The 13569-nt window shown below is 52.0% G+C and overlaps 1 protein-coding gene across 8 annotated transcripts in view; it reads left to right on the forward strand.

The window, feature by feature from the left end:
• dlg3 (discs, large homolog 3 (Drosophila)) overlaps positions 1–13569 on the forward strand; it is a 292322-nt gene that overhangs the window by 195804 nt on the left and 82949 nt on the right. The window contains exon 1 of one of the 8 annotated variants that reach the window (XM_060927736.1): positions 11982–12237. The exons of 4 other annotated variants lie outside the window; for them this stretch is intronic. The gene's annotated coding sequence lies outside the window, so the exon portion shown is untranslated. 3 more of the 8 variants (XM_060927737.1, XM_060927739.1, XM_060927740.1) reach the window with 3 other exon arrangements.

A 13569-nucleotide genomic window follows, 5' to 3' on the forward strand; every position in this document is an offset into this window, starting at 1 on the left:
ACCTTTCTCACTGTTACCAGTGAAATTGACCATCAACCTGTCCTTACAGAGGGGGAACAGGACAGGAAGACAGGGATAAAAGAACAGAAACACAGTAGTAACATGAAGAAAGATGAGGAAAAAAAAGAACACCCCCCCCACTATGCTCCTGTCAGGAGTACAGTGTGGGAGCATTTAAAAACCTCCGCACAAGCACACAATAACACAAACAACAACACAAGTACACTTTGAACACGGGACTTGAGGGGGAGAAATCAGGGGTAGGGGGTAAGAGGGGGGCGTGGGGAGGTAATCCAGCGCAAGCAAGCAGCCGTCCGCTCCTGCAGCCATGAAGGTGCTGGTCACGCACCCGCTTGTCACACTGGGGGTAAAAATGGTGACTGCGGAAAGTTAGAGAAGTAATGTGAGGAATGCGAGAGTGTCTCCCGGCAGTGACCTTCAGGGGGAAATATTGCCTCAGCAACGGCCCAAACCAAGGCCGGTGCTGTCTCAGGGCGCTGAATGTCGATAAGATATGAATTGTTTGGTCTTTCCAGACGCAGTCTTTGCATGTCCACACCGCTCGTCCATATCTGTCCATTCTATTCAAATTGATCTCCGAAAAACGTATTCCTTGCAAAGCTGAAAGCTGCTCTGAGATAACAACCATTTTGTGGTTAAGGTTCTGAATGTCCACAGTCCGAGTGCCAACAGCTTTGCCCACCACTCCAATCATATCGGGCAGGTTTGTGGCGCTTTGAACAGCTGTCACCGTTGTCTGATTTCCTCGATATACCAGGGCAATGCCTAATCCAATCAGCAATAGTCCTGTAATCATGGTTCCGAATAGGTAGATATCTTCAATGTCCTCCACAGAAAGAATCGCCAGGCACACGACCCGCCACCGCTCCCACGCATCCATCGTGTAACCAGCTGCAAACGTTCCGGCAGGACAGACGGGTTCCCCCGAACCCAAACTTCTCGTCGAGATAACTGCGTCAATTTCGTTAGGAGACCAGTTTATCAATTCCATGCTTTTTTTAGTTTAGAAAGTAATGCAGGGAGAGTCTTTTCAAAAAGTACAGCAGACGAGACAAGACACAGAAGCACAAGCAGGGAAAAAAAGGAGGGAGAGGGAGAGCAGAAAATGCGACTGCCTTCCGTGGAAGCACGGAGAGGAAAAAAAGAAGAGGCGAAGAAGCCAACCCACTCGCTCCGCCTCTTCTCCGCATTCGGAAAAAGCCAACCCACTCGCTCCGCCTCTTCTCCTTTTTCGGAAAAAGCCCACCCACCCGCTCCGCCTCTTCTCCTTTTTCGGAAAAAGCCCACCCACCCGCTCCGCCTCTTCTCCTTTTTCGGAAAAGGCCAACCCACCCGCTCCGCCTCTTCTCCTTTTTCGGAAAAAACCCACCCACCCGCTCCGCCTCTTCTCCTTTCTCGGAAAAAGCCAACCCACCCGCTCCGCCTCTTCTCCTTTTTCGGAAAAAGCCAACCCACCCACTCCGCCTCTTCTCCTTTTTCGGAAAAAGCCAACCCACTCGCTCCGCCTCTTCTGCTTTTTCGGAAAAAGCCAACCCACCCGCTCCGCCTCTTCTCCTTTTTCGGAAAAAGCCAACCCACTCGCTCCGCCTCTTGTCCGCTTTCGGAAAAAGCCAACCCACTCGCTCCGCCTCTTCTCCGCTTTCGGAAAAAGCCAACCCACCCGCTCCGCCTCTTCTCCGCTTTCGGAAAAAGCCAACCCACTCGCTCCGCCTCTTCTCCTTTTTCGGAAAAAGCCAACCCACTCGCTCCGCCTCTTCTCCGCTTTCGGAAAAAGCCAACCCACCCGCTCCGCCTCTTCTCCGCTTTCGGAAAAAGCCAACCCACTCGCTCCGCCTCTTCTCCGCTTTCGGAAAAAGCCAACCCACCCGCTCCGCCTCTTCACTTTCGGAAAAAGCCAACCCACTCGCTCCGCCTCTTCTCCGCTTTCGGAAAAAGCCAACCCACCCGCTCCGCCTCTTCTCCGCTTTCGGAAAAAGCCAACCCACTCGCTCCGCCTCTTCACTTTCGGAAAAAGCCAACCCACTCGCTCCGCCTCATCTCCTTTTTCTCAAAAAGCCAACCCACTCGCTCCGCCTCTTCTCCTCTTCTGGAAAAAGCCAACCCACTTGCTCCGCCTCTTCTCCTCTTCCGGAAAAAGCCAACCCACTTGCTCCGCCTCTTCTCCTCTTCCGGAAAAAGCCAACCCACTCGCTCCGCCTCGTCTCCTCTTCCGGAAAAAGCCAACCCACTCGCTCCACCTCTTCACCTCTTCCGGAAAAAGCCAACCCACCCGCTCCGCCTCTTCTCCTTTTTCGGAAAAAGCCAACCCACCCACTCCGCCTCTTCTCCTTTTTCAGAAAAAGCCAACCCACTCGCTCCGCCTCTTCTGCTTTTTCAGAAAAAGCCAACCCACCCGCTCCGCCTCTTCTCCTTTTTCAGAAAAAGCCAACCCACTCGCTCCGCCTCTTCTGCTTTTTCAGAAAAAGCCAACCCACTCGCTCCGCCTCTTCTCCTTTTTCAGAAAAAGCCAACCCACTCGCTCCGCCTCTTCTGCTTTTTCAGAAAAAGCCAACCCACCCGCTCCGCCTCTTCTCCTTTTTCGGAAAAAGCCAACCCACTCGCTCCGCCTCTTCTCCGCTTTCGGAAAAAGCCAACCCACTCGCTCCGCCTCTTCTCTGCTTTCGGAAAAAGCCAACCCACCCGCTCCGCCTCTTCTCCGCTTTCGGAAAAAGCCAACCCACTCGCTCCGCCTCTTCTCCTTTTTCGGAAAAAGCCAACCCACTCGCTCCGCCTCTTCTCCTTTTTCGGAAAAAGCCAACCCACTCGCTCCGCCTCTTCTCCGCTTTCGGAAAAAGCCAACCCACTCGCTCCGCCTCTTCTCCGCTTTCGGAAAAAGCCAACCCACCCGCTCCGCCTCTTCTCCGCTTTCGGAAAAAGCCAACCCACCCGCTCCGCCTCTTCACTTTCGGAAAAAGCCAACCCACTCGCTCCGCCTCTTCTCCGCTTTCGGAAAAAGCCAACCCACCCGCTCCGCCTCTTCTCCGCTTTCGGAAAAAGCCAACCCACTCGCTCCGCCTCTTCACTTTCGGAAAAAGCTAACCCACTCGCTCCGCCTCTTCTCCTTTTTCGGAAAAAGCCAACCCACTCGCTCCGCCTCTTTGCCTCTTCCAGAAAAAGCCAACCCACTCACTCTGCCTCTTCTCCTTTTTTGGACAAAGCCAACCCACTCGCTCCGCCTCGTCTCCTCTTCCGGAAAAAGCCAACCCACTCGCTCCACCTCTTCACCTCTTCCGGAAAAAGCCAACCCACTCGCTCCGCCTCATCTCCTTTATCGGAAAAATCCAACCCACTCGCTCTGCCTCATCTCCTTTTTCGGAAAAAGCCAACCCACTCGCTCCGCCTCTTCTCCTCTTCCGGAAAAAGCCAACCCACTCGCTCCGCCTCTTCTCCTCTTCCGGAAAAAGCCAACCCACTCGCTCCGCCTCTTCTCCTTTTTCGGAAAAAGCCAACACATTCACTCCGCCTCTTCTCCTCTTCCGGAAAAAGCCAACCCACTCGCTTCGCCTCTTCTCCTCTTCTGGAAAAAGCCAACCCACTTGCTCCGCCTCTTCTCCTCTTCCGGAAAAAGCCAACCCACTCGCTCCGCCTCTTCTCCTTTTTCGGAAAAAGCCAACACATTCGCTCCGCCTCTTCTCCTTTTTCGGAAAAAGCCAACCCACTCGCTCCGCCTCATCTCCTTTTTCGCAAAAAGCCAACCCACTCGCTCCGCCTCTTCTCCTCTTCCGGAAAAAGCCAACCCACTCGCTTCGCCTCTTCTCCTCTTCCGGAAAAAGCCAACCCACTTGCTCCGTCTCTTCTCCTCTTCCGGAAAAAGCCAACCCACTCGCTCCGCCTCTTCTCCTCTTTCAGAAAAAGCCAACCCACTCGCTCTGCCTCTTCTCCACTTTCGGAAAAAGCCAACCCACTCGCTCCGCCTCTTCTCCTTTTTCGGAAAAAGCCAACCCACTCGCTCCGCCTCTTCTCCTCTTCCGGAAAAAGGTAACCCACTCGCTCCACTTCTTCTCCTCTTTCAGAAAAAGCCAACCCACTTGCTCCGCCTCTTCTCCTCTTCCGGAAAAAGCCCACCCACTCGCTCCGCCTCTTCTCCTCTTTCAGAAAAAGCCAACCCACTCGCTCTGCCTCTTCTCCACTTTCGGAAAAAGCCAACCCACTCGCTCCGCCTCTTCTCCTTTTTCCGAAAAAGCCAACCCACTCGCTCCGCCTCTTCTCCTCTTTCAGAAAAAGCCAACCCACTCACTCCGCCTCTTCTCCTCTTTCAGAAAAAGCCAACCCACTCACTCCGCCTCTTCACCTCTTCTCCTCTTACGGAAAAAGCCAACCCACTCGCTCCGCCTCTTCTCTTTCAGAAAAAGCCAACCCACTCGCTCCGCCTCTTTTCCACTTTCGGAAAAAGCCAACCCACTCGCTCCGCCTCTTCTTCACTTTCGGAAAAAGCTAACCCACTCGCTCCACCTCTTCTCCTTTTTCGGAAAAAGCCAACCCACTCGCTCCGCCTCTTCCAGAAAAAGCCAACCCACTCGCTCTGCCTCTTCTCCTTTTTGGGAAAAAGCCAACCCACTCGCTCCGCCTCTTCTCCTTTTTCGGAAAAAGCCAACCTACTCGCTCCGCCTCTTCACCTCTTCTCCTCTTCCGGAAAAAGGTAACCCACTTGCTCCGCCTCTTCTCCTCTTTCAGAAAAAGCCAACCCACTTGCTCCGCCTCTTCACCTCTTTCAGAAAAAGCCAACCCACTCGCTCTGCCTCTTCTCCTCTTTCAGAAAAAGCCAACCCACTCGCTTCGACTCTTCTTCACTTTTGGAAAAAGCTAACCCACTCGCTCCGCCTCATCTCCTTTTCGGAAAAAGCCAACCCACTCGCTCCACCTCTTCTCCTCTTCTGGAAAAAGCCAACCCACTCGCTCTGCCTCTTCTCCTCTTCCGGAAAAAGCCAACCCACTCGCTCCGCCTCTTCTCCTTTTTCCGAAAAAGCCAACACATTCGCTCCGCCTCTTCTCCTTTTTCGGAAAAAGCCAACCCACTCGCTCCCCGTCTTCTTTTTTGGAAAAAGCCAACCCACTCGCTCCGCCTCTTCTCCTTTTTCGGAAAAAGCCAACCCACTCGCTCCGCCTCATCTCCTTTATCGGAAAAATCCAACCCACTCGCTCCACCTCTTCTTCTCTTCCGGAAAAAGCCAACCCACTCGCTCCGCCTCTTCTCCTCTTCCGGAAAAAGCCAACCCACTCGCTTCGCCTCTTCTCCTCTTCCGGAAAAAGCCAACCCACTTGCTCCGCCTCTTCTCCTCTCCCAGAAAAAGCCAACCCACTCGCTCCGCCTCTTCTCCTTTTTCGGAAAAAGCCACCACATTCGCTCCGCCTCTTCTCCTTTTTCGGAAAAAGCCAACCCACTCGCTCCGCCTCATCTCCTTTTTCACAAAAAGCCAACCCACTCGATCCGCCTCTTCTCCTCTTCCGGAAAAAGCCAACCCACTCGCTTCGCCTCTTCTCCTCTTCCGGAAAAAGCCAACCCACTCGCTCCGCCTCTTCACCTCTTCTCCTCTTACGGAAAAAGCCAACCCACTCTCTCCGCCTCTTCTCCTCTTTCAGAAAAAGCCAACCCACTCGCTCCGCCTCTTCTCCACTTTCGGAAAAAGCCAACCCACTCGCTCCGCCTCTTCTCCTTTTTCGGAAAAAGCCAACCCACTCGCTCCGCCTCTTCTCCTCTTTCAGAAAAAGCCAACCCACTCGCTCCGCCTCTTCTCCACTTTCGGAAAAAGCTAACCCACTCGCTCCGCCTCTTCTCCTTTTTCGGAAAAAGCCAACCCACTCGCTCCGCCTCTTCGCCTCTTCCAGAAAAAGCCAACCCACTCGCTCTGCCTCTTCTCCTTTTTGGGAAAAAGCCAACCCACTCGCTCCGCCTCTTCTCCTTTTTCGGAAAAAGCCAACCTACTCGCTCCGCCTCTTCACCTCTTCTCCTCTTCCGGAAAAAGGTAACCCACTTGCTCCGCCTCTTCTCCTCTTTCAGAAAAAGCCAACCCACTTGCTCCGCCTCTTCACCTCTTCTCCTCTTCCGGAAAAAGCCAACCCACTCGCTCCGCCTCTTCTCCTCTTTCAGAAAAAGCCAACCCACTCGCTTCACCGCTTCCGGAAAAAGCCAACCTTCTCGCTCCGCCTCTTCTCCTCTTTCAGAAAAAGCCAACCCACTCGCTTCGCCTCTTCTTCACTTTCGGAAAAAGCTAACCCACTCGCTCCGCCTCATCTCCTTTTTCGGAAAAAGTCAACCCACTCGCTCCGCCTCTTCTCCTCTTCCGGAAAAAGCCAACCCACTCGCTCCGCCTCTTCTCCTTTTTCGGACAAAGCCAACCTACTCGCTCAGCCTCTTCACCTCTTCTCCTCTTCCGGAAAAAGCCAACCCACTCGCTCCGCCTCTTCACCTCTTCTCCTCTTTCGGAAAAAGGTAACCCACTTGCTCCACTTCTTCTCCTCTTTCAGAAAAAGCCCACCCACTCGCTCCGCCTCTTCTCCTCTTTCAGAAAAAGCCAACCCACTCGCTTCGCCTCTTCTTCACTTTTGGAAAAAGCTAACCCACTCGCTCCGCCTCATCTCCTTTATCGGAAAAAGCCAACCCACTCGCTCCGCCTCATCTACTTTTTCGGAAAAAGCCAACCCACTCGCTCCGCCTCTTCTCCTCTTCCGGAAAAAGCCAACCCACTCGCTCCGCCTCTTCTCCTCTTCCGGAAAAAGCCAACCCACTCGCTCCGCCTCTTCTCCTTTTTCGGAAAAAGCCAACACATTCACTCCGCCTCTTCTCCTTTTTCGGAAAAAGCCAACCCACTCGCTCCGCCTCATCTCCTTTTTCGCAAAAAGCCAACCCACTCGCTCTGCCTCTTCTCCTCTTCCGGAAAAAGCCAACACATTCGCTCTGCCTCTTCTCCTTTTTCGGAAAAAGCCAACCCACTCGCTCCGCCTCTTCTCCTTTTTCGGAAAGAGCCAACCCACTCGCTCTGCCTCTTCTCCTCTTTCAGAAAAAGCCAACCCACTCACTCCGCCTCTTCTCCTCTTTCAGACAAAGCCAACCCACTCACTCCGCCTCTTCACCTCTTCTCCTCTTACGGAAAAAGCCAACCCACTCGCTCCGCCTCTTCTCCTCTTTCAGAAAAAGCCAACCCACTCGCTCCGCCTCTTTTCCACTTTCGGAAAAAGCCAACCCACTCGCTCCGCCTCTTCTTCACTTTCGGAAAAAGCTAACCCACTCGCTCCACCTCTTCTCCTTTTTCGGAAAAAGCCAACCCACTCGCTCCGCCTCTTCCAGAAAAAGCCAACCCACTCGCTCTGCCTCTTCTCCTTTTTGGGAAAAAGCCAACCCACTCGCTCTGCCTCTTCTCCTTTTTGGGAAAAAGCCAACCCACTCGCTCCGCCTCTTCTCCTTTTTCGGAAAAAGCCAACCTACTCGCTCCGCCTCTTCACCTCTTCTCCTCTTACGGAAAAAGCCAACCCACTCGCTCCGCCTCTTCTCCTCTTTCAGAAAAAGCCAACCCACTCGCTCCGCCTCTTTTCCACTTTCGGAAAAAGCCAACCCACTCGCTCCGCCTCTTCTTCACTTTCGGAAAAAGCTAACTCACTCGCTCCACCTCTTCTCCTTTTTCGGAAAAAGCCAACCCACTCGCTCCGCCTCTTCCAGAAAAAGCCAACCCACTCGCTCTGCCTCTTCTCCTTTTTCGGAAAAAGCCAACCCACTCGCTCCGCCTCTTCTCCTTTTTCGGAAAAAGCCAACCTACTCGCTCCGCCTCTTCACCTCTTCTCCTCTTCCGGAAAAAGGTAACCCACTTGCTCCGCCTCTTCTCCTCTTTCAGAAAAAGCCAACCCACTTGCTCCGCCTCTTCACCTCTTCTCCTCTTCCGGAAAAAGGTAACCCACTCGCTCCGCCTCTTCTCCTTTTTCGGAAAAAGCCAACCCACTTGCTCCGCCTCTTCACCTCTTCTCCTCTTCCGGAAAAAGGTAACCCACTTGCTCCGCCTCTTCTCCTCTTTCAGAAAAAGCCAACCCACTTGCTCCGCCTCTTCACCTCTTCCAGAAAAAGCCAACCCACTCGCTCTGCCTCTTCTCCTCTTTCAGAAAAAGCCAACCCACTCGCTTCGACTCTTCTTCACTTTCGGAAAAAGCTAACCCACTCGCTCCGCCTCATCTCCTTTTCGGAAAAAGCCAACCCACTCGCTCCGCCTCATCTCCTTTTCGGAAAAAGCCAACCCACTCGCTCCGCCTCTTCTCCTCTTCTGGAAAAAGCCAACCCACTCGCTCTGCCTCTTCTCCTCTTCCGGAAAAAGCCAACCCACTCGCTCCGCCTCTTCTCCTTTTTCTGAAAAAGCCAACACATTCGCTCCGCCTCTTCTCCTTTTTCGGAAAAAGCCAACCCACTCGCTCCCCGTCTTCTTTTTCCGAAAAAGCCAACCCACTCGCTCCGCCTCTTCTCCTTTTTCGGAAAAAGCCAACCCACTCGCTCCGCCTCTTCTCCTCTTTCAGAAAAAGCCAACCCACTCGCTCCGCCTCTTCATCACTTCCGGAAAAAGCCAACCCACTCGCTTCTCCTCTTCTCCTTTTTCGGAAAAAGCCAACCTACTCGCTCCGCCTCTTCACCTCTTCTCCTCTTCCGGAAAAAGGTAACCCACTTGCTCCGCCTCTTCTCCTTTTTCAGAAAAAGCCAACCCACTTGCTCCGCCTCTTCACCTCTTCTCCTCTTCCGGAAAAAGCCAACCCACTCGCTCCGCCTCTTCTCCTCTTTCAGAAAAAGCCAACCCACTCGCTTCACCGCTTCCGGAAAAAGCCAACCTTCTCGCTCCGCCTCTTCTCCTCTTTCAGAAAAAGCCAACCCACTCGCTTCGCCTCTTCTTCACTTTCGGAAAAAGCTAACCCACTCACTCCGCCTCATCTCCTTTTTCGGAAAAAGTCAACCCACTCGCTCCGCCTCTTCTCCTCTTCCGGAAAAAGCCAACCCACTCGCTCCGCCTCTTCTCCTTTTTCGGACAAAGCCAACCTACTCGCTCAGCCTCTTCACCTCTTCTCCTCTTCCGGAAAAAGCCCACCCACTCGCTCCGCCTCTTCTCCTCTTTCAGAAAAAGCCAACCCACTTGCTCCGCCTCTTCTCCTCTTCCGGAAAAAGCCCACCCACTCGCTCCGCCTCTTCTCCTCTTTCAGAAAAAGCCAACCCACTCGCTTCGCCTCTTCTTCACTTTTGGAAAAAGCTAACCCACTCGCTCCGCCTCATCTCCTTTATCGGAAAAAGCCAACCCACTCGCTCCGCCTCATCTACTTTTTCGGAAAAAGCCAACCCACTCGCTCCGCCTCTTCTCCTCTTCCGGAAAAAGCCAACCCACTCGCTCCGCCTCTTCTCCTCTTCCGGAAAAAGCCAACCCACTCGCTCCGCCTCTTCTCCTTTTTCGGAAAAAGCCAACACATTCACTCCGCCTCTTCTCCTTTTTCGGAAAAAGCCAACCCACTCGCTCCGCCTCATCTCCTTTTTCGCAAAAAGCCAACCCACTCGCTCCGCCTCTTCTCCTCTTCCGGAAAAAGCCAACCCACTCGCTCCGCCTCTTCTCCTCTTCCGGAAAAAGCCAACACATTCGCTCTGCCTCTTCTCCTTTTTCGGAAAAAGCCAACCCACTCGCTCCGCCTCTTCTCCTTTTTCGGAAAGAGCCAACCCACTCGCTCTGCCTCTTCTCCTCTTTCAGAAAAAGCCAACCCACTCACTCCGCCTCTTCTCCTCTTTCAGACAAAGCCAACCCACTCACTCCGCCTCTTCACCTCTTCTCCTCTTACGGAAAAAGCCAACCCACTCGCTCCGCCTCTTCTCCTCTTTCAGAAAAAGCCAACCCACTCGCTCCGCCTCTTTTCCACTTTCGGAAAAAGCCAACCCACTCGCTCCGCCTCTTCTTCACTTTCGGAAAAAGCTAACCCACTCGCTCCACCTCTTCTCCTTTTTCGGAAAAAGCCAACCCACTCGCTCCGCCTCTTCCAGAAAAAGCCAACCCACTCGCTCTGCCTCTTCTCCTTTTTGGGAAAAAGCCAACCCACTCGCTCTGCCTCTTCTCCTTTTTGGGAAAAAGCCAACCCACTCGCTCCGCCTCTTCTCCTTTTTCGGAAAAAGCCAACCTACTCGCTCCGCCTCTTCACCTCTTCTCCTCTTACGGAAAAAGCCAACCCACTCGCTCCGCCTCTTCTCCTCTTTCAGAAAAAGCCAACCCACTCGCTCCGCCTCTTTTCCACTTTCGGAAAAAGCCAACCCACTCGCTCCGCCTCTTCTTCACTTTCGGAAAAAGCTAACTCACTCGCTCCACCTCTTCTCCTTTTTCGGAAAAAGCCAACCCACTCGCTCCGCCTCTTCCAGAAAAAGCCAACCCACTCGCTCTGCCTCTTCTCCTTTTTCGGAAAAAGCCAACCCACTCGCTCCGCCTCTTCTCCTTTTTCGGAAAAAGCCAACCTACTCGCTCCGCCTCTTCACCTCTTCTCCTCTTCCGGAAAAAGGTAACCCACTTGCTCCGCCTCTTCTCCTCTTTCAGAAAAAGCCAACCCACTTGCTCCGCCTCTTCACCTCTTCTCCTCTTCCGGAAAAAGGTAACCCACTCGTTCCGCCTCTTCTCCTTTTTCGGAAAAAGCCAACCTACTCGCTCCGCCTCTTCACCTCTTCTCCTCTTCCGGAAAAAGGTAACCCACTTGCTCCGCCTCTTCTCCTCTTTCAGAAAAAGCCAACCCACTTGCTCCGCCTCTTCACCTCTTCCAGAAAAAGCCAACCCACTCGCTCTGCCTCTTCTCCTCTTTCAGAAAAAGCCAACCCACTCGCTTCGACTCTTCTTCACTTTCGGAAAACGCTAACCCACTCGCTCCGCCTCATCTCCTTTTCGGAAAAAGCCAACCCACTCGCTCCGCCTCATCTCCTTTTCGGAAAAAGCCAACCCACTCGCTCCGCCTCTTCTCCTCTTCTGGAAAAAGCCAACCCACTCGCTCTGCCTCTTCTCCTCTTCCGGAAAAAGCCAACCCACTCGCTCCGCCTCTTCTCCTTTTTCTGAAAAAGCCAACACATTCGCTCCGCCTCTTCTCCTTTTTCGGAAAAAGCCAACCCACTCGCTCCCCGTCTTCTTTTTCCGAAAAAGCCAACCCACTCGCTCCGCCTCTTCTCCTTTTTCGGAAAAAGCCAACCCACTCGCTCCGCCTCTTCTCCTCTTTCAGAAAAAGCCAACCCACTCGCTCCGCCTCTTCATCACTTTCGGAAAAAGCCAACCCACTCGCTTCTCCTCTTCTCCTTTTTCGGAAAAAGCCAACCCACTCGCTCCCCGTCTTCTTTTTCGGAAAAAGCCAACCCACTCGCTCCGCCTCTTCTCCTTTTTCGGAAAAAGCCAACCCACTCGCTCCGCCTCTTCACTTTCGGAAAAAGCTAACCCACTCGCTCCGCCTTTTCTCCTTTTTCGGAAAAAGCGAACCCACTCGCTCCGCCTCTTCTGCTTTTTCGGAAAAAGCCAACCCACTCGCTCCGCCTCTTCTCCTTTTTCGGAAAAAGCCAACCCACTCGCTCCGCCTCTTCTCCTTTTTCGTCAAAAGCCAACCCACTCGCTCCGCCTCTTCCGCTTAATTGACGTCACGCGCCTTGTGGTCACTAAAATAGCTGAACAGAAATTCTCTGCGATAACTTTATTTATTACTTATTAACCATACTTCTTGGGACCAGAAGAAAATTACACTGTGTTTTTAACATGTAAAGTTTCAAATGTGCACAAAATTAAAACCGTTGCCTCGGAGCTTGCAGCAGTGACTCTGTGCGGGGTCTCTTTAAGCCAGGTAGACTACAGAGCCTCGCCTCGTTCATAAAAAAAAAAAAAAAGTGTGCAAACGAGGACATGGTTCCTGGCGGCTGATTGGCTGATATCGCTCGAGTTATTACTGCATTGTGTGGGGAGTTGCTGTGCGCTCAGCAGCCGGGTGCAGCTCACTGTGCCGCCTCACGCGCTCCTAAAGGGGCGGGGTCAGTGTGAAGCTCCTGCGGGACGCGACTGAGACAGGAACGGGGCTTCAAACCCGCTGACGGTTCTGTGGACAAGTTTGGACTTTCAGCCGGAGGGTTTTTTTTCTTTTTATTCCCACGTGATCCGAGCGCGAGGATGAAGTGAACTCCCGCGCTTTCCAGTGGTGCTGTGAGTGTGATCCGGTCCGGCTGAGGTACTGTAGCGCTCAAGGGAGGAGCAGGAGCAAACCGAAACTCTCTTAATCTACCTTTATTAAGTAACACTCACTCTTGTTTGTGTGAAGAAGAGAAACGGCAGTGTCCATCTCAGCGAAATAAACCCGCTCGGCTGCTCGTTTTGTTTTCAGTCTCGGGTTTATGGTTTCACGAGCGGCTTGAATAGGCGGCGCGCGTGCACGCACACGCGTGTGTGCGCGTGCGTGTGTGTAACTTGGCGACACCAAACTGAGGAGCTCCAGCCGGGCGGGTGAGCAGGAAAACACAGCTACTGCATTAAAACACACGGATTAAAGTAGTTTAGTTTAAATTCCTTCGAGTTTGAAAGGACAGATATATCGCGGCTGTTGTAAAGTGTGAGTAAAATGGTGGTTTGTTCACAGGGGCTGTGAGTTTTAAGGGAGGACAAAAAAATTTCCTTCTGTAACGCTGTGCATTGTTTGGCGAAATTGAATTAGCTTCAGGTCTGCTGCTGCTGCTGCTGGGGTATTTGTGTTCTTCATTTTAATATCAGGCTAAATTTCCAGTTTACTTCTAAAAAAAAAACCAAACTGTTCCCAGTATGAACACTTTCCCCCTCCTCCTCCCTAAAATAATCTGCCCTGTTCACCGCTAATAACTTGCCCCTAGTGAGAGTAGTGGTAGCTCGGTGTGTTAGCTAGTTACACGAAACGGCTTCTCGTGCTGAAATATTTGTCACTAGAGGTTCTGAGGTAGATATACATGTATGACTACATATTTAATTTATCATGCTGCATTATTTCACATTTTAAGAGTCTGTAAGGCAGAGTTTTGTTTTGGATATTATTTTTGCTCTAAGAGAAACATTACATCCAGTTCGTGATAGAGCAGGTGTTGTAGACACTCAGGTGTGTCAGGAAGTGACTTGAGCAGATTGAGTGAAATTAAAGCGTTAGTGGGTTGTTTTTCAGTATTTGTGGTGTGGCTGTCAGTTCAGAGCAAAGCTCATGTATTTGACTCATTAGAAAAGGCCTCGTTAACAGCTCTCTCACTGTCAAACGCCAGGTTTCATGTTGGTTGTGTCTCCTGAAATATTTGCTACTAGAGGTTTCTAGAAAATTACTAGGTTACTAGAAATATTTGCGTCTCCTGAAATATTTGTTACTAGAGGTTTTTAGGAAGTTACTAGAAATATTTACGTCTTCTGAAATGTTACTAGAGATTTCTAGAAAATTACTAGGTTACTAGAAGTATTTGTTACTAGCGATTTCTAGAAAATGACTAGGTTACTAGAAATGTGTCTCCTGAAATATTTGTTACTAGAGGTTTTTGGAAAACTACTAAGTTGC

Source organism: Neoarius graeffei, chromosome 8 (genome assembly GCF_027579695.1).
Source record: "Neoarius graeffei isolate fNeoGra1 chromosome 8, fNeoGra1.pri, whole genome shotgun sequence".
NCBI lineage: Eukaryota > Metazoa > Chordata > Actinopteri > Siluriformes > Ariidae > Neoarius > Neoarius graeffei.